Source organism: Phodopus roborovskii, unplaced genomic scaffold (genome assembly GCF_943737965.1).
Source record: "Phodopus roborovskii unplaced genomic scaffold, PHOROB, whole genome shotgun sequence".
NCBI classification, from domain to species: Eukaryota; Metazoa; Chordata; class Mammalia; order Rodentia; family Cricetidae; genus Phodopus; species Phodopus roborovskii.
This window is the reverse complement of record NW_026126433.1, coordinates 40760885-40784457: the sequence shown is the minus strand read 5'-3', so window position 1 is coordinate 40784457 and position 23573 is coordinate 40760885. Positions and strand designations below refer to the sequence as shown.

The window sequence follows — 23573 nt, the reverse complement described above, 5'->3', positions numbered from 1 at the left end:
AGTAACAGTCTGCCCTGTGGAGTGGCTTCATGTAGATGTTAATGTCTGAGGACACACATCCATAGATACCTGTCTTTTGTCGGGGGTGGGGGGTGGAGGGTGGCACACACCTTTAATCCCAGCACTTAGGCAGACAGATCTCAGTGAGTTCGAGGCCAATCTGGTCTACAGAGTGAGTTTCAGGACGGCCAGGGCTACACAGAGAAACCCAGCTACCCCACTGCTTCTCAGTTTTAACTTGTGATCTCAGCAAACATGGTTCATAGACACGGGGAGGCAGATTTTAAGTGTGTGTCTTCAGCCAGATGTCCATGGATGTCTCTGGCAAGCGCCCACTGAAGTGTCTGACCAGCAGGTTTTTGTTTTTTTTATGTGTTTATCCAACTGAGCTATCTTTGCCTCAGTCATCCTCACACCTGATGTCATTCATATGCACTACATTGTCTGAAGGGCCCTCTTGTGACATTCATCTTTATTCTGCCCTTATCTTTGTAAAATAACCTTAATTCTAGCCTTCTTCTCCCCAGTTGTGTTTTCTGTCTGCCGTTGTCTGGGCGGTTGGCCTTGGCACAGCCTGCTCGTTCTCTGTGTCCTCTCCCACTGTGGGACATGGCTCTCACAGCTGCCTTCTGACTCTTGGGCCCCCGCGCTGGGTTTACGGCCCTTGAGTGACTCACTATTGACAGTATGAATTTTAATTTCATACAACTCTACTGAGGCTTTCTGTGTGTCACCAGCCAAGCCCCCTACTTACCGAGGTACACCATACCCTTTTCTGAGGAGCTCCACCCCTCCCATTGTCTAGTCTAATAAGGGGAGGGAAGAGCTGGCAATCTCCCAGAAACCCGCAGGAAGAAGTATCACTGTAAAGAGGCTAGTTCCCCCAGGGAGGCTAAGTCTCCTGAGCTTACCTATGGCCATCTGCCTCCCTCCATGGCTCTGTTTGCCCAGTGGTCACGATACACACAGCAAATCAGGACCCCCGGGGTCTTATGCTTTGTCAAGAGTGATCCAGGCTCTGAAGAGTTAATGGCAGAACCTGGGAGGATGGACAAGACTATTAGTTAGCATTTGGAAAGTCCAGCAAGGGTCCCTCCTCTGTCACCTACATATTACTTTCCCATGATGTCTCTTTCACTCTGACCACAGAAAGGAGGTGTGGGGGGGGGTGAGAAGAGAAAAAAACATATATATTTAGAAGGTTTATAAATCTTTGTGTTTTCATTTAACAGCGGGAATCTCAGCAGCAGCCAATTGAGGATTGATTTTTTTTTAAAAAAGGAGGAAATCCTGGTTCTTTCTTCTTCTTTTTTTTTGGGGGGTGGAAGAGGCAGGGAGGGGGGATTAAATCGAGCCTTTTCTTCCAAAAGGACTCAGCTCTGAGCTCTCATGGCCAAAACACGAAAGATGGGCTCCATGCGTGTGACTCAACGGTCCAGGAAGTGTGAATTGGAAGAGACTCCAAACCTGAAGTTGTTCTTATAGCTTCAGCTCAAGTAAGACAAATGAGGTGTGTGTGGGAGCATCCCATGATGGGGACCAAGTCTTAGATGGAGGGGAAGGGGAAGGGAAGGGAGGGTGGGGAGACGGCTGGCTGAAGGGAGATGTGTCTTTAAGTCTGTCCTATGGTTATACATTTTTTTTCTTCTATGAATGGGTTTTGCTGTAAATTATAGCTTTGCTCGTGGTCCCTTGGGTCAAAAGAAATGGTCTCTAAACAGAAAACAGCTCTGATTGGTGACTTGCCTTCTTCCCTCCCCAACCCCCTTCCTAATTGAAAGCAAATGTGTAATATATTGGATGCTGGGATCCTTGGCGCAGGCCCAGGAATCCTCAGAATGTGAGGTTTCTCTCAAAGGCATCTTGCATCAGCCTGTGGATGTATGCCTACCACGGGGCTCCTTCCCCGGCAAAGTGGAAGAAGTGGTTTACAACAAACTCTTCTTTTGGGGTTTGGGGAACACGCTGGATTATAACGGTTTTCTCCTTTTCAAAACTGGGCGTCTCTGGATGGAAGTAAGTGATGTGGCTTTTTCTTTTTTCTTTTTTTTCTTTTTGTCTCTTCATTTTCTTGTTCAAAAACGAAAGCTCTGAGTGTACTTCTCTTGGTGTGTCAGGAAAAGTTTTAAAAGCGGCAGCGGACAGTTTGAATTAGGGAGGAGGAAGGTCGGTAGCTGGGCTCTACAGACTCAGGACCAAGGCAGATCTCAATGTTTTGGGGTCTGGATTTGTGTCGGGGAGGTTAGAATGGGCGCCAATAACCAAAGAAGGCTGAAGCGAAGTACATGACTCCATAGCAGCTGCAAGGTACAATAAACAGCTTTAGCAGAGTTGGAAATGTTGGCAGGCAAGACAGGCCGATCGCAGAGTTGGGCTGCCGGAGAGAGGAGGGCCACGAGCTGTTTCCAGGCGTTGAGTGGTGGAGTTTGAAGGGCCCGAGTTTTGGTAAGAACACGACCTAGCACCTTTTGGGATTTAATTGTGGGAAGGGCAACTGTGGGTGAGGGCTTTGGATGAGCGGTGGCTTCACCTTTGGGCTTGGGTGGCTGGGCGGGAATGCGAGCTGCCCAGAGGGTAAGCGATGGGTGACTTGACTCTCATCCTCCCCAGTGCTAGGTGCTTTTCCTTTTGTTATCAGAGGACTTGTGGCTGTTTCCAGTTGGGACCCAGAGTCCTGGATGGGGGTCAAGAGGCCCATCTAAGGGAGAGAGTTCTCTCCGAGTGGCAGACATACTCAGACCAGCCATTTGAGAAGAGTTGGGAGTGCTCAAGCCAGTGGCGGCTTTAGCACCATTTTAACCACTCAGCAGAATTTCCACATCCTTCCTTGTGGCGATTGGAGTGTCTGGAGAAGGGTCTTTGCAATCGCCATCTCTTCTGATGCTCTCATTGAACACATTTCAAAAACCATAGCACAGAACTGACTCGTTCCCGGTTTCACAGGACATTAGAAGTGGCGTGGAAAAACTCACTCAGTTGATGGCAAGAGTGCCGGTTGTACTCCCTACCTCTCCCTCAGCATTATTTTTTAAGATTTGGAAGAAACAATAGAGAAGATGGTAGCAGTGGTTATCAGCTAGTGGCCCTTGGTATGTGTGTGCGTGTGCGTGTGTGTGTGTAAAATGAAACAAAAGATATAACATTTGCGTCCTTGTTCTGACCATCCTCCACTCAGATTTACCTGTTATTTGACCGAGTCATCACGAATCTGAAAGGCATGATTCCTGTCTTATGGAAAAGGATTTTAAGACACGGGGAAGTGAAATGAATTGTTCAAGGAAACCCAACTAAAGCACTTAAAAGTTGTTAGCATCCGGCTCTTGATCCTGTGTTCCAAATCAGTGCTGGGCAATTCTCCCATTACAGCCCCCCCCCACACACACAGACACACACACACACACACACACACACACACACACACACACACACACACACACACACACACAGACCAGTGGACTTGCTTACTTCTGGAGTCAAATTTCCACGTTTCACTGGGTGATCAGGAGGTGCTCATGTTAGGCTAAGGGAATAGTTTGGAACCTGACCTTAGAGAAACACAGGGTGTCAGATGCAGTTGATCTCTAAGTACTGGATGTCTTTTTAGCTTTGTTGTGCAGACAGTCCCTGACTTTTTGAGTTGGTAGAGTCAGGTTAGGTTCTGGCTTTACTTTGACTGCCGTCTGCACTGCAGCCTCTGTGTTCTCTGCATGGAAATAAGAGCATCCTTGAGTTCCTCTGTTATAAGAGACATGCACCTGAAATCACTCTAAGGGCTATGGAGGGCTTCATTTATCAGCTCTTACAACTGTACAAAATATTAGTGGATGTGTTGGGGAGCAGCTTTTGTCAAGCTGAGTCTGGCAGTTTGTGCAGACTTGTTCGAGGGCATTTGGATGGGACTGTGCATGAAGTTCTGAATTGGGGGAGCTATTTCTTCATTCCCATCTTTGAATGTGTGTGTGAGAGGGGGGAGAGAGAGAACACATGCACATGTGTGCATATATTGTATGCACATGTATGTGGACATCAGAGGTCAGCCTTAGGTGTCATTCCATTTGTTTTTTGAGGTGGGATCTTTTACTGGTTCAGTGATCACTGAGTAGGGTAGGCTGGCCGGCCCATGGGTTCCAGGAAACCTGTCTCAGCCACTGCATTGTATTATAAGTATGTGCCTTTAGCTGGCATTTTTACATCAATTTCAGGTGACTGAACTCAGGTTCTCATGCTTGTGTGGTAAATACTTTACCTACCAAGCTATCTCCCCAGCCCTTCATGCCTGTCTTTTAATGGAAACAATTCTGCCTCATGGAGTAATAGTCCAGATTTCCTCTCTAAAAATATCCTTTGTGGTCTGGTTTGTTCATGGTTCCTCATCCAAAGTGGAGTGGAATGAAGGCCAGTAGGTTACTTTGAGCCTCTCTGAGAAAGGTTTAATTAGGAGGAGCTTCAGAGCTAGCTAAGGATGGGTCTGGGCGCAGGAACATCTCACTAGCAGGTGCATCTCCTGCCATCTTCTATTTCACATTGCCTGTTCTGGTACTGTGCTTGTAGTCATAAAGGTGACAGTGTTTCTGAAGGGGGAGGGGAAGGCTAGCATGTAGAACCCCCAGCTCTGTTTCTGCTTAAGTTCCAGTTGCTTTCTTAAACCTCAAAAGTAAGAGATCTTGAGAATGTCTTTCCAGAATCTTAGAATCAACACTTTTCTTGTCCAAGAGCAAAGCAGAGACATCATCTAGACAAGTCTCCCCATTCTCTCTCATCCCTAGCCTTTCCATATCACTTTCTTCCATTCTCATACAGTCACTTCTGGAAATGGAAGCCATTTGGGTCTGTATCTCCTAGAGGGAATTTAGCAAGCCCTGACTAAATGTGGACAGTCACAACATGTTAGTAGTGTATGCTAGCTCACATGAATGTGGACTTGTCTGCAATATAAGCACACTAGATTCTTTATGTGTTTGGCCTGCTGAAAGCTGTGCAGTGTATGAATTGGTTGAGTCTCTGCTGACAAGGATGTGTCCAATATTCCCAGGCATCCCAGCGTTGCTCTGAACTCATTGACTGGGTTCAAAACCTCAGTGTATGTCCTTACAACTTGTAAGATAATGTTCTGCTAGACTTGTTCAGCTGTAATTTGGGACCACAATTAAATAAAAATACACAAATGGGAATTGGTATTTTGAGGTATTATTCAGGTCATTCGAACTTGAACCAGAGGTAAGCATTTGTATTGACAGGAGTCCAAAGAATTTCAATTCAATTCTGTTAGATATTTTTCCAAAATAACACAGCTTAACAAAGATGTCTAGATAACTGTCCGTTGATATTACTGGAATTCCAATGACCTGATGGTGAAACTGAGGGACTTTAAGCTGTTCTTTTTATTCACTGTATTTGCATATAATTTGTTTATAAAGGATTCTCTTATTTTGATGTCCATTGTAAATTTTGGTATCAGTTCTTAATTTTTGTATGGAACCATTGAGTATTTCCAAGTTTCTGTAGTTTCTCAAGTGATTCAGAATCCTTCATTTGACAAATTGTGTACTTGCTTAGCTGGACTTTCACTTTGGCATGTAAACACAGGGGAAGGTCATCTTTGTCAGTATTGCTCTGACCTGGAAGATGAATGTACAAGTACAGATGTTGTAAAATTGAGTTTAGATTGATGCTACAATACTGAACTTCCATGACTTTTCTAAAGACTAAGCATTGTTGACAGTAGATTCTTGTTGCTATGTTTTATGCCCACCTTAAATCTTGGAGGAGCCCTTTGAACTCGCTCAGAGGTTAATGCTGCTCTGCAGTGTGAGAGATGGGGGAGGGATGTGATGGGAAGAATTTGCCAGGCTAGTGTTGTATTAGGAGGTTTTGATCCCAGCACTATTATTTTTCACATGTATTACTTGAGGACTCTTATCTTCATAGAGCTACGATCTCATTTGTCTTGCTCATGAGGGGGTTTCAGATAAGGTAATTATTTGGAAACTGGAAAGTATTGTTCATACAAAGATGGTAGGTAGGGATGCTTTTTGTTATCTTTCATAGGAATTTGTTCAGTCATGTTTGCTAAAGATTGTGTTTAGGATTTTTTGTAGAGGTGACTCCCCCCCCAAAAAGAAACCAACCCTAGTGTGTGTGTGTGTGTGTGTGTGTGTGTGTGTGTGTGTGTGAGTACATATGTCTCTATGTGAACACTGAGGTCAGAAGAGTGCATTGCATCCTCCGGAGCTGAAGTCTCAGGTGGTTGTGAGCTGCCTGATGTATGTGCTAGAAACAGAACTCAGGTCCTCTGCAAGAGCAGCAAGTGTTCTTAACCACTGAATAATCTCTGCAATCTCTGTGCTTAGGGTCTTAATGGCATAGGAAGCCAGAATAAATTGAGATGGGAGATGGACTAGAGTAATCTAGTGCTTTTTAATTTTCCTTTTTAAATTTAGCATATTAAGAACTCATAAAATATGAAACAGAGGTAATGTCTGAATTCTCCTATCTAAGAGATAGAGGTTTCTCATCAATCCTTTCTCCTCAAATGGCATTATTTTTTAAACCCACAAGTTTATTTTCATTAAAATTTTAATTGGCATATAAAAAGTATATTTCTACCTATAGTGAATTGTATAGCATTCTGGCAGCATCTACCATAATTTTGTTTTTGTCTATTGATTTAGTAATTCCCAAGCAAATGTTTATTTGGTGTCTACCTTCTAAGTTTCAGTGATGATAATTACTTGTGATCTTTCATTTCTTTCTGTTTGTGCATGTCTGTATTCATGTGTATGTAAATCTCTCTCTTCTAGTAGGCTATGGTGGCTAGCTAGTGAACCCTAGAGATATGCTAGTCTCTAACTCCCCAGTACTGAGAGTTGCAAGCATGTGCCACCATGACAGGCTCTTTTTTAAAACACAGATTCTGGGACATCCAACCTAGGACCTTCCGCTTGTGCAGCAACCTTTTTACAATGCCACCATAATCGCTGCCTTCACCTTCATGTCCTTAGATAGTTATTACTATAGGTACTATGCATTTGGACTAAACTTAATTTGGAAAACTGAGATTCAGGATTAGGTAATAGGATTTTGTGCTTTAAAATTTGCTGAAATATGATTAAATAATTCAGCCATAGTAATTCAGAAATTGTTCCTGCAAGTGATAGAGCCAGGTGTCTTAAAAAAAAAAAGACTGAACATTTTTTGTTTTATTTTTCACAATTTCCTTTTGAAAATTAATTGGCTTTGTATTTTATAGCAACTTTATCCCTACAGATAACTGAAAACACGGTGCTGAGTTCTCACGCCCCTCCACCTTTCACACAGTTGCTCTGCTGTCAGCATTTGGTATTGGTATTTTTTCTTTTTATCAACTATTCAGTATGTACTTATTAAACATTTCAAGTTCTCAGTTATTATGGAGGCATAAAAGAAATATTACATTTCTTCTTTTCAAACGATGTATAATATTACATGTCCATAGTTTAAAGTATCATTTATTTATGCAGCTGCTGTAAACTTGGTACACGCCCAACAGTGCTAGGACTGAGACATTATAGACATCCCTTAATACCTGATGAATACATCAACGGGTGAAAATGAAGGATCTAGAAGTCAAACATAGTCTTTGTCTTTAGGACATAGGAGACACAGGCACACACAGCAGCAACAGAGGAAAATCTCAAAAGCATCACAAATCAGTTCCTAATCTGGGGTAGAGGAGATGGCACCAGCATAGGCAAGCAAACCCCTACCAACAGGCCCATCTCCTCGACTGGGACCGTGTTCCTTATCATAACCATTGTCTGTGTTGCTACTGTTTCCATTCTCATCACAATCATGGTTATCATTCCTCATCTAATCAAAGGTTGAAAGCAACCTCCAACACCTCATGCCAAGGCAGAGGAGAGAGAGAGACAGACAGAGACAGACACAGAGACACAGAGAGAGACAGGGAGGGAGAAGAAGAGGGAAAGAGAGAGAGAGAGAGTGATTTTGGAATACCTGAAGCACCATCACACTAATACATGCCACTTGCTCTCTGGGAGTAAAATGAATTAATATTTGGGTTTATAAAAGAAACTCACACCATGGCAGTCCTCATGGGAGCTGCACCTAAATGCCTTGCCATCCTGTATCTTCACAGAGGCTTGTAAAACTTAGAGGTCAACACTACAAGGCTCTAACAGGGGAACTAAGCAGTCTAAAGAAGAGAGGGTGGAAGTTATGTTCTCCAAAAAAGTGTTAAATACTACCAGGTGACTAGGTGCAGCTCTCTTTGTTTGCTTATTGTTGAGTCAGACTTTCACTTTGTAGCCCAGGCTGTCCTGGAACTTAACTGTGTAGCTCAGGCTGAACTTGAACTCAGGGACACATTTCTGCCTCATCTTCCCTAGTGACAGACTTCCCAAATGTGGATCACCACACCTGGCTTGGATGCTTTTCTAATTTTAGAATATGTGGATTATGTAGCTTTAAAATTAAGATGGTGACAATGAAGTAAAAATGACATAAAAGGAAATTAAAAAAAAAAAAACCATCCAGATTGCTGCTTGCTATCCGTGGTTGGGTCATAATGTACCTTTTTGTACAGAAACAAATTGCCTTTCCAAGTTAAAAAAATTCAACCCCAACCCAAGCCTTATCAAGTTATTTTGTGGACACTGATAAACAGACGGTAAAGTATATAAACCTGTATCCTGGCACTAGGGAGGTTGAGACAAGAGGATTCTATTAAGGTCAATTTGAGCTATATGGTGATGCCCTGTCTAATTAAAAAAATAAAAACTTTATATGGAGGCTCAAAATAGCCAGAATGGCTAACTCAATATTGATGGAGGAAAACAGTTGGAAGGCTGGCAACACTTGACTCTGGGATTCTCTAGAAAGCTTCTGTCATCCAGGCATGGCAGCACTCAAAACAAACAGACAAATAAATGGTCACATGGAACGGAATGGAGAGCCCTAAATGGAGCCTCATGAACACATTGAAAGAGGACAAAGGAGTAAGAGCAAAAGAGCAAAGATGAAGTCTTTTCTTTTAGTGGACACAGTGAGTCTAGACAATCATGAAAGTTAATACAAAATGCACCACAGACCCAACGATATAGCTGAAACTACATGAAGGAGATGGTTGGTAAACTAGACATCACTAAAATCAATAGCTTCCTTCCTGCTGAAGACAATGTCAAGATAAATGAGGATACCAGCCACAAAATAGGGGCAAATATTTGCAAAAGACATTATCTAAGAAACACAAAGAACTCAATGATAAAGAAAACAGACAGCTGGTTAAAATAATGAACTATTTGAAGTACACTTCAAGCAAGACAGAAGGCAGGTGAGTGTGTGAGAAGATGTTCAACTGCACAGACTACTGAGGAACTTCAAATTAGGTTAATGCTATGCACACATGCAGTCTCTTGTAAAGCTAAATGTACTTTCCCTATAGGCTGTAGCATGTGCATACTCTAGTATTTGCTTGCATGAATTGGAAGGTTGTAGCCACACAAAGTCTGCATGTGAATTTTCATATCAGCTTTATTCATGATTGTTCGAATCTTCAAGTAACCAAGATGTCTTCCAGTAGAAAAAGAATTAACATCTGGACCATAGAGCACTGCCTAGTGCTAAAGACAGTAGCACTAAGTTAATTATGGTTTTAATAACCATTTAACAAATACTTTACTATTGAAATAATTTATAAAATCCAGGAGTGGTGGTATATGCTTGTAATCCCAGCACTGAAAAGCTAGAGATGGGATAATCCCTGAGGTTAACTGGCCAGCTAGCCTAGCTGAATTGATGATTCCTAGGTATGACCCTGTCTCAAAAACCAAGACAGGACATCCAAAGAATACTACTCAAGCTTGACCCCTAGCCTTCACATACAAGCACACATATGTGCACAGTCACTGGCTGAATATGAATATGTATCATTCATTAATAATTGATTATTAATAAATTAAATTCTATCCAACAATATTAAGCAATAAATATGCTACAAAGCCATGAGAAAACATGGGGGGAAACTCAAATGCATATGACTAAGTGGAAGAAGTCAGTCTTCACAGGATACAGTCTGTATGATTCTGACTGCATGATATTCCGGAGGAGACAAACCATAAAGACAGAAAAAGTACTTGATTTTACCAGGAACTAGGGAGGGAGGGATGAATAGGTAGGATTTTGGGGTGTTGAAACCATTCTGTGTGATACACAGATGCATGTCATTATCCATTTGTCAGTACCACAAGTGAACTCTAGGGCCAACTATGACATTGGGCATCAATGGGGTGCCCCTGTAGGTTTGTTGACTATAGTGCTCATACAGTGGCGGGGAACAACATTAACCCAGAACTGTTCTAAAAAACACGCAATAAAGGATAAATGTCTCCCCCAAGTCTTTAAGTCCTAGCACCACGATTCTGTCCTGTTTACCTCTTTCTTATCTGAAGGAAAGAGTTTTAATAATAGCCATGGGTTGCTTTTGTTTCAAAATGATTATGTGTTTCTGGTAGGTAGCACCATTGTTCTGGTTGTATTAGAAACTTTTTCTAATTAAAGCTATCTGAAACAGAAACTTTAAGATTATTGATAAAGGCTCATGACAGGCAGTTGAGCACTCCAGGGGATATTTGATAAATTAAATCTTTTCACATGACAACTATTACTTAAACAGCAACCATTTAAGTTATTCCAGCTACAAAACAGACAATCTCACTTAAAATCATCTTATGGTTGAAAGTGCACTAGGCCAAGGGTTAGTAGGGTACACTTCTGTTGTTAACTTTGCAAACTTACAACAGTGAGACCTTATGCAATCATTTTTCACTTCTTTGTGCTAAAAAAAAAGTTCTTATATGAACTGGTGAGACAGCTCAGCAGGTAAAGGCACTTGTCACCAAGCCAGACCACTAGAGTTTGGCTCCCTTTGAACCCTCCATAACGAGAGGAAAGAACTCTTGCAAGTTGCTTCTGACTACCACATATGAGCTATGGTCCACATATGTGCACATACATAGACACACATGTATACACAATAGAAAAATGTAAAAACATAAATGTCCATATCTATAAAGAGCATTATAAAATTTCTACAACTTACAGTTTGGTCCTGCTAATCACTGTCTGGAACCAGCACCTACACCCAGAGCCACTTTATAGTAAAGCCTCCAGTCATGCGCTACACTCTCGTGGTCACGCCAGCCCTATACTCTCTGAATAGTGTCCTTTCTCCCTGTACTTAAGCTAAATAACTCTCTTCTTAATAGTCAAGCTCCAGTTTCAGTTTGTCCATGTGGCTTCCATCTCATTTCTTAGAATTCCAAGGATTTTTGGCGGGGAAGAGATCAGAATCATTCAGTGGAACAAGGACCATACATATCTTAGGTGTTCTCAATAAATTTCTTCCTAGTATAGCCCATAAGTGAGTTTTTATTGGCTTCTTAAAATAGACTAAGGAATTTTTATATGCTTATGACGGCTCTGATTGTTGTTAGGAAAATTCTTAGAGGGGAGCATTGAATCACTCACATGCTGTTTTTGAGCACATAAAAGAACTCCATTTCTGTTAACTGGTTCTGTTGCCAGATGAGGGTAACCTGGAGTCAGATCATGTGGAAATGGACCTGACATTGAGTGTGCTGTTTCTTACAAATTGTAAAAATTGAAGAAAGATACTGGTGTCTTCCTGAATATAAAACTTAAAGGAAGGAGGATGCAGCTTTTTCACTGGTGACAGAGGGGTAGACTCAATTCTCAGGAAACATTTCTTCAGGACTGTCCAACTTGCCATTATTACACAAATACAGCATACTATTTTATAAGAAAAAAATTCAGCTTCTCAGGTGATATTGTTAATAAGCTATTAATGGATGTATAAATCTAGGGCTGGACAAATGGCTCTGGGGACACTAATTCAGTTACTAGCACACATATGACAGCCCACAACTATATGTATCCCCAGTTCCAGGGCTTCCAACACTCTATTCTGGGCTCTGTGGGCACCAGAGACTCACACAGTATACACACACACACACACACACACACACACACACACACACACACACGTAGGGAAGCACTCATACAGATACAATAAAAATTTCAAAATATTTTTGAAATGTGTAAATATGAAACTAGCTACTATAGACAATTCTTATGCTTATAAGCTCAAAGGTAACCATAAAGCTAAACTAAATTTATTAGTGAAATCAAAACAACTGGTAGTTTCAGCTAGGAGCATTGTTGTAATGGGAGAAATGATGTGGTTCTATTTGAATTCATTAGTAGATGGAGTTTAACAGTGTGTCCTTTTCCTTGTAACTCAGGCTTATCATTTAAAGATATTAATGCTTAGGCAGAGAAGGCTTGCTGGTGTATAGGCACACTGAACAAATTGTCTTAGCCTCAAGGGTTTATAAATTCAGATAACTTGGATCTCAACCAAAATGCAGTAGTAGTTAATGATTAACTTTGAGTTTTAAAGGGTATCATTTGACCATTTATTAAATTGCTGTATTAATTACTGGTCTCATTTCTGTGACCAAAGACCCAAGAAAAGCATCTTAAAGAAGTAAGTGCCAGTTTGGCTCACCTTTTGTGGATACTGTGCATCATGGCAAGGGGCAGAGTAGGCATGGTGCATGGTGGGGAGTGTGGCTCTAACTGTGGGGGCATGGATATGAGGAAGCTGGTTACACTGAGTGCACAGTCAGGAAACAGAGAAATGAACGCTGGTACTCTGCCATTTTTTACTCTCTTTATTCAGTCTGGGGTCACAGTCTATGGGATGGTGATGCCCATGTTCAGGGCGAGATTTTCCTCCTCAGTTAACCCTTCCTGGAAATTCTCTGAGTGGTGTGACTCTTAGGAGATTCCAAATCCAGACAAGTTAACAATTAGGATAAAGTATTGTGGTGATATTGAAACTACTAGTAAATGGGCATTTAACCCAATTGCTAATAGAACAAGGCATGAAATCACTCTGCTCTGTGTGTTCTTGCCTCAGCTCTCTGCTTCTACATCAGTACTTGCTGGGATGTAAGATGTCAGAGTCCAAATAATGCATCTGCTTGCAGCAGGGCTGCTGTGGCTGAGTAGATTAAACTGCCTCATGCCAAACAATGACTCAATTCTCCCACCGACTCTTCTATTTTCAGATTGGTTCTTGTTTTGACCTGGCTTTTGTTTGGTGTTTGTACAATTTTATAAACACAAATGAAAAGTAGGCACAAGACTAAATGCGTGACGGCACTTAGCTACCTCTTGTACTAAATGTCTGATTAGAGAACTGAAGACACAACATTAATTTTAAAGATTCTAGTAGTCTTGTGGACTTCAAGACTGCACTGGCAAAAACACATGATAATAAAACCACAGTTGGGCTCTGTGGTAGCTAGTCTTTACCAACCTGACACAAGTCAGTTACTGATGGGGGATGTTCTTCTGTATATATGTTTCTCTTATTGGTTAATGAATAAAATACTCTTCAGCCAATGAGACAGGAAGATAGGCAGGGCTAGGAGACAAGGACAATTCTGGGAGAGATAGGCAGAGAGGATCTGCCAGAAGAGTCACCATGTGAGCCACCAAAGGAGTTAGAAGTCCAGTGAGATAAGACCATGTGGAAATACTTGGATTAATAGAAATGGGCTAGTAATTAAGACAGAGCTAGCCAATAAGAAGCCCTAGCCTCCAACCACTAGTTTATTATTAATATAGAGTGTCTTATAAGAGCATTGGTGCATCATCTTCTTGATTAATTATTGATGTGGGCGGGCCCAGCACACTGTGGGTGGTGCCACTGCAGGGCGGGTGGTCCTGTGCTGTGTAAGAAAGCAGGATGAACAAGCCATGGATAGAGAACAAGTTAGTAAGCACTCCTCCATGGCCTCAGCATCAGTTCCTGCCTCTGTGTTCATGCCTTGAGTTTGGTGCCTCAGAGATGGACTATAAGCTAGCAAAGCTTTTCTTCACCAAGTTGTTTTGGCCGATGCTTTATCACAGCAACCTGGGACAGGCATGGTTCTCTTCAGAATGCCTTTTTTTTTAAAAATCTGCTTTCAATTTTACTAATAATTAGTAAGTGATGAGTGCTATTGTGCTCTGATGTTAAGCTTATCATTTCTCAGAGAGTCTACTGAAACCTTACAGCATGGTGAGGTATGGACTTTTCCTGTTTTGCTCTGGGACACAGGATCCTAAGAAAATGCCAGGCTCATGGCATGAAAGTGACTGGTCTTGAATTTGAACCTGTACCTTTATCAAGTTTTACCAGTGGCTCATTCTCTGTATGTCTCCATTATGCATTGGGTCTTTTTTTTTTTTTTTTCTTTTGAGACTGTGTTTCTCTGTGAAGTAGTTCTGGCTGCCTGTAGATCAGGCTGGTCTCAAACTCACAGAAATCTTCCTGACTTTGCCTCCTGAGTGCTGGGATTAAAGGTGTGTGCCACCACTGCCCTGCCATTGTGAGGCTTTTATTGCAAGTGAGCATAATGACTATGCCTATTCATGTGTGCTTGCATGTGGATGGCAGAGGGTAACATTAGGTATCCTTCTTCAAGAGCCAGCTACCTTTAAATTGCTTTGTTTTGTTTTGTTTTTAGGCAGGGTGTCCCTGTGTAACAGCTCTAACTATCCTAGAACTTGCTTTGTGGACTAGGCTGGCCTCAAACTCACAGAGATCTACCTGCATCTGCCTCCTGAATGTTGGGATTAAAGGAGTGTGCCGCCACTGCCTGGCTTAATATTTTTTTAACCTTGGTTTTGGAGATAGTGTCTCTCTCTGGCCTGGAGCTTACCCAGCAGATTAGGTGGGCTGGCCAGTGAGCCCCCTGACTGCACCGATCTTCACCCCAGCACTGGGATTGCAAGTGCACACCAGTGGACCTGACCTGTCATGTGGATCCTGGATATTGATCTCAGGTCCTGCTTGTGTGGCAAACAGGGTTTTGGACAATTCATCTACCCATTCCCAAGCACAACTGCTTTAGGATTAACCTATGCTTAAAAAACAAAACAAATAAACAAAAAACCAAAACCAAATCAAACAAATAAGAACCAAAAAAAAAAAAAAAAAAAAACTGGGCCAGTCTTTTTTCAAACTTCATTATGCTTCAGAATTACCTATTATGCTTTTTAAAAATCCTGTGTCTCAGGCTTTGTTCCAGGTAATGGATAAGAAATTTCCACACAGTGTCCAGGGGACCTGTATTTGTTATAGTAGCTTCCCTCAGGTGGATCTGTTGTTAGCCGGGCACACACTGTGAGTACAACTTCATTTGACCACAGATGACTCAAGTACAAGGAATGGTGATTGTTGTTTGTGTGTTTAAAATCTATCCCCATGTCTTAACATATTGATTGCAAACTCAGCAGTCACACTGCATGGGTGATGAGGGAAGATGAGCCCGGGGTGGTGGGGACTTGCTGGGGGAGCATGGATTGTGTTGTGTTGCACAGTTATGACTTAGGACATCAGCAAGGGATCTGGGTTGTTGTAGAGTTTTAACATTTTATTTCTCCGAAAGCAAATGTGATTCTGTCTTAGAAAGGTTAACAGGATGACATCTTGTAAGGGGGACTGAAAGGGAGACAGAGTCAGGTGGGGACTTTCATTAGAAAGCATCTTTCAGAGGTCCAGGCATGACTGTAAGCCCAGAGGTTTTACATCAGGGCGGTGAGAGGCTCCAGCCCATGTGGAAGGACCTGGCACGGCAGTGTCTTTACTAACAGAGAACAGAAGTAGAAGGAAACTCACGTTAGCTGATGTTGAGTATATGAGAACCTGTGGTTGGAGTTGAGTGTCTTTAGCTTAGGACCAGAGTTCCAGATGACAGTGTGTGTGGCCATCTCAGCCTTTGCTGCTGGCAGTGCACATGGCTCTGAAACAGATGACAACTATTGTTTCTCTTTACTTCCTTTGTGTCTCCTGGCTTCCCTCCTCGGTCCCCACCAAGAAGACCACTCCATGGGAATGTTTTGCTTTGGGTGTAAAAAGAAAGGAGTTCTTGTGAATGAGACTTAGATTATGTTTTACAAGGCACAACCTTTGGGAACTTGAGCCACGTTAGTAGATAAGGGTGCGGTGTGGTAAAGGTGAGGGTTCTGTGGCCACGTGAATTTGGAAACTACCATAGAGAATTAGATAGGTTTCTTTCTTTTCATATGGTAACAGAAGTGTTGCCTTGGGACTGGGGAGATGTGCAAGCATGAAGGCCTGAGTTTGGATCCCCAAAGCCCACATAAAAATGCAGGCATGGTGGCCGATACCTATAGTCTCTGCACTGGGGAGGCAGAGACAGATTCCTTGGAGCTTACTGGTCAGCCAGTCTAGCCAAATCAGTGACTTCCAGAATCAATGACTCTGATCTCAAAAATACGGTGGGAAATGATTAAGGAAGACAACTGACCCTGTCCTCTAACCTCTCCGTGCACCTACGTGCACATGGACATCCACACACCAAGAAGCTCTTATGGTGTACCTGTACCCCTCCCTCACAGAGGGTTACCATTGCAGAGACAGTGGATTGTAGCAGTTCACAAGGTTAATGAACCTCAAGCTCTTTTGGGAAGGAACACCTCAAGGGAAAAGGAATGCAATGCACATCATATGTTTGGAGAAATGAGGCACTGGAGAGTATGTCTACCATATAAGGGTCTGTAGTGGTTTGAAAGAAAATGGCCCCCCAAAAGGAGCAGCACTATTAGGAGGAGTGGCTTTGTTGGAGTAGGTGTGGCTTTGTATTGTAGGGAGACATGTGTCACTGTGGAGGCAGGCTTAGAGGTCTCCTTTGGTCAAGCTGCACCCAGTGAGACAGACCATTTCCTGTTGCCTGTAAGTCAAGATGTAGGACTCCCAGCTCTGTCTCTAGCCACTGTGCCTCGCCATGATGATAATGGACTAAGCCTCTACAACCGTGAGCCACCCAAATTTAAAAAAAGTTAAAAGTTTCTGTGCTCATGGTGTCTCTTCAGAGTAATAGAAACCCTAAGACAACTGCTTATACTAGGAGTTTGTAGTGTAAAGGGAAGAAACCACGGCCTGGGATTTGGGTCTGGAATCTACTAACTGACAGTCTGGGGCAAGTCACTGGGTTCCTATCAACCTCCCAATCTCAGTTTCTGTAGGTTTTTTCTTTAATATTAGATGAATTATTAAGGTCTCTTCAAGTCCAGAAATCTGAGATGATGTGTATGGGCAGAGGAGAGAAGTGATCTGCGATTCTTCTGCTCTTTAATAACTGGTAGCATGGACATAAAGGGGAGGTAGTGGGGACAATGATACATGGTGGTGACTAAGAAGTGCTTTGAGCTCCAGAGCTGATTACACCATCAGGCCCAATGCTGCTGGCACTTACTGCAGAGACAAAGGGAGTCCGAGGCTGTTCTCAGGCTTCTCTCACAATATCCTAGATGCTAAGACAATTCTGATTCCCAGTTACTCATGCTCTCAGATATTCTGAGATGTTGGATCAATTAGCCTTCTGGGTTTGGGGTTCATTTGCAAAAATAAGGAAGGTGGTTGTGTCAGGGAGCACACAGGTACTCTCCCCCTGCTTACCTAGGACAAGTGGACCCCAAGACTGTCTTCAGTTTCCTCCTTAGTCTTCTCACCCACATCAGTGTCTGTGCCAGCCTTAGGTGGTTGGTTAATCCAGGGTGGACAGCACCACACTCACCTGAATGCCAGGCCCACTTTTCTGCCTCTCTACAGGCAATATGTATCTTTTTCTCTCCATAGGAATCCAAAGTCTTTATGTTCAGTCTTTCTTTATAAACAAAGCCTTCCTTTGGTTTTCCCAGTGTGTGGGGGGGTGTGTTTCTGATGATGCACAAGACAAGGAGCTCAGGGTTCTCAGACTTCTTCCCTCCCCCACCCCTGTTGCTAGTGTTGTGATGGTTTTTCAATTATTTGTTGTTATTATTGTTATTGGTGTGTGTGTGTGTGTGTGTGTGTGTGTGTGTGTGTGTGTGTGTGTGCTCCCATACTATGCCTTGTTGGCATGTGTAGAGGTCACAGGACTACTTTGTGGAGTCTGTCCTGCCTGGTTTGTGTGTCAACTTGACACAAGCTAGAGTTCTCATCGAGGAGGGAGCCTCAGATGAGGAAATGCCTCCATGAGATGCAGTTGTAAGGCATTTTGCCAGTTAGTGATCAATAGGGAAGGCCCAGCTGTTGTTGGCTGGTGCCATCCCTGGGCTGGTGGTCATGGGTTCTGTAAGAAAGCACCTTCCATGATCTTTAAATCAGCTCTTGCCTCCAGGTTCCAGCCCTGCTTGAGTTCCTGTTCTGACTTCCTCCAGTGATGATCTGGAAGTATAGGCCAATAAACCCTTTCCTCCCCAGAATGGTACTGTATCTCCATATCTGCCACTGACAATGTGGGCAGAGTTTAACATCTAAGGGATTCAATGTGCACCCAGTTGACTGTAGGAGTCTTCCTTAGCTTCTGTACCAGGGGAGTTGTGAGCCAAGAGGATACCCATTTGCCATGTCAGTACTGCAGAGGAAGAGCTTTCAGATGTAGGACCTTGCTTTCTCCTCATGTCGCGGTGATGCTGGTGGGAGAGGAGGTCTCAAGAGAGGCTGCTGTTAGTAAACAGCCCTGTTCACTTGGTCCCTGATCCTGAAACATGCTTCCCTAGTAAAAAGTCCTGCTGTGGAATGACAGAGATCTAAGGCAAAGTTAGCTGTTTCTCAGAGTTGGAAGATTCCAACTATGTGCTTTGTTAGGAAACCAGAAGATGGAGGAAAACTGTCTTTAGCTGCATGATACCTGTTCTTACTTGGTGTATTCACTCTGTGTCTATCAGGAAACATGCTTACATAGTCATTCTGTAACCTACCCAAACCATAGACATTACATAGGGTTCATATATATATACATATATATGTATGTATGTATGTATGTGTATATATATACACATGTATATATATATATGTATATATATACACAGACATGTGCATGTGTAAGAGTGTGTGTGTGTGTGTGTGTGAGAGAGAGAGACACAAGAGAGGAAACTACAAAGGAGGCTGATTAGAACTTGCCCCCAACTTGCAAACAGAGGAACCAAGTGAAATGAAGTTTGCTGCCACTCAAGCTTATAAGCTTAAATCTATACATGCATAGCAAGCACATATATATATATATGTATATATATATATATACACATAAATACATATATATACATATATGTATATGTATATATATGACATCTACATGTAAGTAGAGCATCCCTAGACAAATATTCAGAACAGATAACCAGTTGCATCTAAGGCAGGGGATAATAGTCTGAGGTATTTATTTATTTATTTTTATCACATGGACTGCCATATGGGATTCCTTCCAGTCCTCGAGGCCCATTGGCTGATCCACGTGACGGTTATTTTCACAACAGCGCCAAGCATCTTTTGTTTTCTCCTTTTCATTCTCCCGTGAGTACATGGAGGAGCTTTCCAGAGGCCAACTGACACGTGACACTGCAACAGATTGAATCCAAAGGCAGATATGATAATACAGCTGTTTTTGGTGAAGCCAGATGTTTGGGATCTGAAAACATGTAAAATGATGCCGTTCCCACAAAATTTTCTGGGAAAAATTTATTTTCTCACAGAAATTAGTATTTATGTTAACAGGATTGTCATCAAGGAATATGTAATAAATTTAAAATGCTGTTTTAATTTATAAATTAGTCAGTATCAGGAGATAGAAATGAAACTCCTTTGAGGTGTCTTTCCATCAGGAAGCCTTGGATGCTTGAAAGCTTTGTTGTGTACTATGGATGGGGATGCTAAGAAGGGACAAAATGTGAACAAATTAAAACTTTGTAATAAAATATTGCTTTTCCTTACCCCCTTTCTTTTAAGGGACATCTACAAGTGGCCTGACATTCGATGTTCTAGAAAGTTCTGAGGCTTGTTGCTTGAGTTCTTTTAAAGAAGCTGGAGTAATTGAAGAGGAGCAGGGGCCTTCTGTTTTGGAGGGTTCTGTCCTACAGAGGATGTTCTGCACCAATTGACGTAAGTAGTCAGTCACTGTAGCTGTATTGTCACATGATATTGAAAGTATTGGCCAAAGGGGTGTGGCTCGCGTTGAAACGAATCTATCTTGGTTAATGCTGGACTTGCCCATCCCAGTACTCATGGGAATGTTAGATTCCTGGGTGTGTTTTATAATACTACAATCTCATCATCTTTTCTAAGTTGCTTTCAACAGCAATTTGAAATGACTTACAGGAAAACAATACTTAGATCTGCCAAAACTGGGCATCTAGAGCAGAAATATGTAGTATAGTTCTAGAGGAATAGATAACTGTAACACCTACCCCAGAGACAGGGAAGATTCCTACATTGAGCCAGGACTTGAGGAAAAAGAGAAGCATGCTACACTGTAGAGATTTTACCAGGAGTTTCCTTATATGCCAAGGAGGTCTGGCAGAGGTAATGTGTAGCCTCTGTGAGTCCTCTCACCTCACCCTTTGGGAAGGTCAGAGCTCACCAACGAACCTAGCACTATGTCAGCTTCATGGTTCTGAGACCATTCTACCACAGAGTTCAGTGGTACCAGAATCATGTCCCTTTCCTGCCTGCAGCTGTATCTGTAGGACTCTGCACAGGGGCTGGCCCACAGAGACTGCGCAGTGAAGACTCACTGCCTTGACAGTCCTGATTCTGAGACCTTCACATCCTGGAGTTCACTGACCTACAACGAACCATCTGTTTGTTGCCTGTATCTTCACCTGGCACATGGAGGCTGTTCAGTGGAGATCCTCAACTTGCCTTAAACTTGCCTGTATACCATAGTTTCAAGATCATTGTTGAGTATGTGAATGGCTGAGAATATCATGTGGGGCTGTGAGGCAAATGATTCCTGGGTACGGGAAAAATTCAGTGTTATTTTCCTCTCAGGAGATTTCTTCTGTTGCAGGGATTCTTGACTGTGTACAATTTTCTGTTTCTGATCAAGGGAGCGCCTCAGTATGCCTTATTCTCCTTGCCGTGATAAGTCATGGTTTATTGAATTCTTTCCCCAGATTGCCTTATCAGTCTCCATCTTACTCTCCTTTCGTTTCTTTCTTCCTTTGACAAACTCTTAGCCAGAGAGCCTTCACAGTGAATGTTTCAGAATGAATAATTCATAGCTATGCCTAGCCACTAATCAGGAGTTATTGCAGGTTTTCTCCGTTCCATTAGATTTTTCAAGCAAGCATTATTTATCTATGAATCATTCTCCTCTACCTTTCAGAGGCTATCATTGTGGTCTCTCTTCCTCCACCACCCATCTGAAATAACTATTTCTAGAAGCCATTATTTCAATATGGAAATCATGTGCTAAGTATAGCCCTGTGACAGGAGGCTTGGTCTATTGTCGCCCCTCCCCATCACTTTCACAGTGCTGCACCTGGGAGTTATCTGAAGTACATTGGTTCCTTCAGATCCAAGCCCTTTTGGTTACCAATCCAAATACTTCTGAGCTGCCAGAAACAACAGGAGAGCTATTGAGTGGGGCAGATAGTGGAGAGAGACAATGGGAAATTTAGAATCAGAAGAAAGGACAGAGTAGAAGATGGAAGACATGGGGAGAGGAAGAGAGAGGAGCGAGAGAGACAAGTTCCAATTATACCTACATTATACATGCATCTCAAACACTCAGGTTCTGTAGCAATTGACAGTGTCTCCCTGGGAGCTCTAATGCCCACCAGGGACCAAGCTCTGTGCTGTGAAACCTATACTTTAACCATGGAAACCAGCAGAGTTTAACCACCCATGGCAAAAGTTAACTTTCTGTGTCAGAACCCACTGTCAAAAATCCTTGAGCTTTGGATGACCCATTGACAACTCTTTTTCCTGCACGTTTCAGTATGGATGCCAACTATTTGGTCATCAAACAGGAAACAGGAAATGAACTGATCCTTGTAAAGTCCTAAGCAGACTAAAACAGTTGCAACATCTCTAGTTGAGAACTCTGCCAACAAGAATTTCTCCTTGAATTTTCAACTGCAGCTTGATTTTTCCTTCATGACATAGAAGTTCTTTCCCATCACAGAGACCTAGGTATGGTCTGTTTCCGATTCATTAATCTCTGATGGTCCCACATATCCTGGAGGACATGTGTTCTAGGGCATGAAGACAACAACACCTGGGGTGTTGGAAGTGGCAATGGCTGAAGGTTCAATAGAAACAAATATGAGAGCCATCTGCTGGCTGCTGAGTACATTGTGGCTGAGATAAATGAAATACTGTGATTATGTGGGTGAAGATCTGTGTCAGGATTGTTTTAGAAAAGGTGGGATTGGGAGAAGTAACTAATTAGAGGATCCACAGCTATCATAAATGTGCCACCAGACAGTGGAGGGAATCACCAGAAACGGAAGAAAGCAAATCTGTCAGAGGGAAGTGGAGGCAAAAGACTCCCAGGTTGACTTAGACATTTCTGGCTACACAGAGCTCCAGCAATGCTGGGAAAAGCATCAGCTCAAGATGGGTGTCAGCAACATAAGCAAAGAACTGGGAGGGCTGGGGCTGGAGCTGGAGGTCAATACGCTCCACTGTTGCTGAGAGTCAAGAACTTTGGGATGATATTTTTACTTAGTAAAATGGAAGTAACGTTTACTAAGGGTCTGTGATGTTGTAGGAATTGAGAAAGTGGTTAAAAGGGAAAGACATTGAACTATATGTAAATAAGAGACAATCCCAGCTATGCTATTCGTGCGCAGAAAGGAGAGAGAGAGAGAGAGAGAGAGAGAGAGAGAGAGAGAGAGAGAGAGAAGGAAGGGGAGGGAGAGAGAGGGGGAGGGAGGCAGGTAGGCAGGGAGGGAGAAGAAAGGGAAGGTGGGAGAAAGGAAGGGAGGGAGGGAGGAGAGAATGGAGGCGATGAAAAGAAGGCAACAGTGGCACTTCTTTCTACAGGATTACAGGAGAAATTCTCTGCACTCGAAAGGCATGGAGCTTGAGCCAAACCTTGGAGCTAGGAAGGAATTTAACATGTAGAAGGGAGAGTATGGTCAGTTGTTATTGTTGGAGCTGACAGGCCACAAGGACCCAGAGAGACCTGGCTGGGCACGTGAGGTGGAGAAGAGAGAGGAAATAGCAGTCTACTTGGAGCAGAGGGTGGGCGGAGGAGTGGTGGGTACGGCTGCAAAGGAGAACAGCTTCCAGAGGGAGCAGGGCCCTGACTGCTGGCTGGGATAGGACATCTGGATGCCATCTTGGGGACTCAGCACTTGTACTGCCCTTGCTCTGCATGTGTGTGTGGGGGGGGGCAGGGGTAGGGGTAAGAGGTGACTTTATTTCTGGAGATGTTTATTCCTGATGTTCATCTTCTTGAGTGCAGGTAGTTCTGCATGAAGTTTGAGATGTCATAAAAACAAACTTTCAGAGGCAATACTAGGGGCCTGACACTACATACACATAGCATACTAAGATTTCAATCCGTTAGCCTTGATTTGATCTTTATTTAAGAATCAGCCATAAACTGTATTGCTCTCTGAGCAGAATGTGGACTGCTAGCAACACATCTTGTTTTCATGGTTTCAGCTCTCAACGTCTTACACTTTTGCATATCATCTTGAATATTTCA

General features: G+C 42.7%; 1 protein-coding gene across 1 annotated transcript in view; it reads left to right on the top strand.

Annotated features, from left to right (window-relative positions):
- Positions 1–1815: 1815 nt before the first annotated feature.
- Ddr2 (discoidin domain receptor tyrosine kinase 2) overlaps positions 1816–23573 on the top strand; it is a 115917-nt gene continuing 94159 nt past the window's right edge. Inside the window, exons 1-2 of the mRNA XM_051186210.1 lie at positions 1816–2016; positions 19862–20014. The gene's annotated coding sequence lies outside the window, so the exon portion shown is untranslated. The remainder of the gene's footprint in view (positions 2017–19861; positions 20015–23573) is intronic.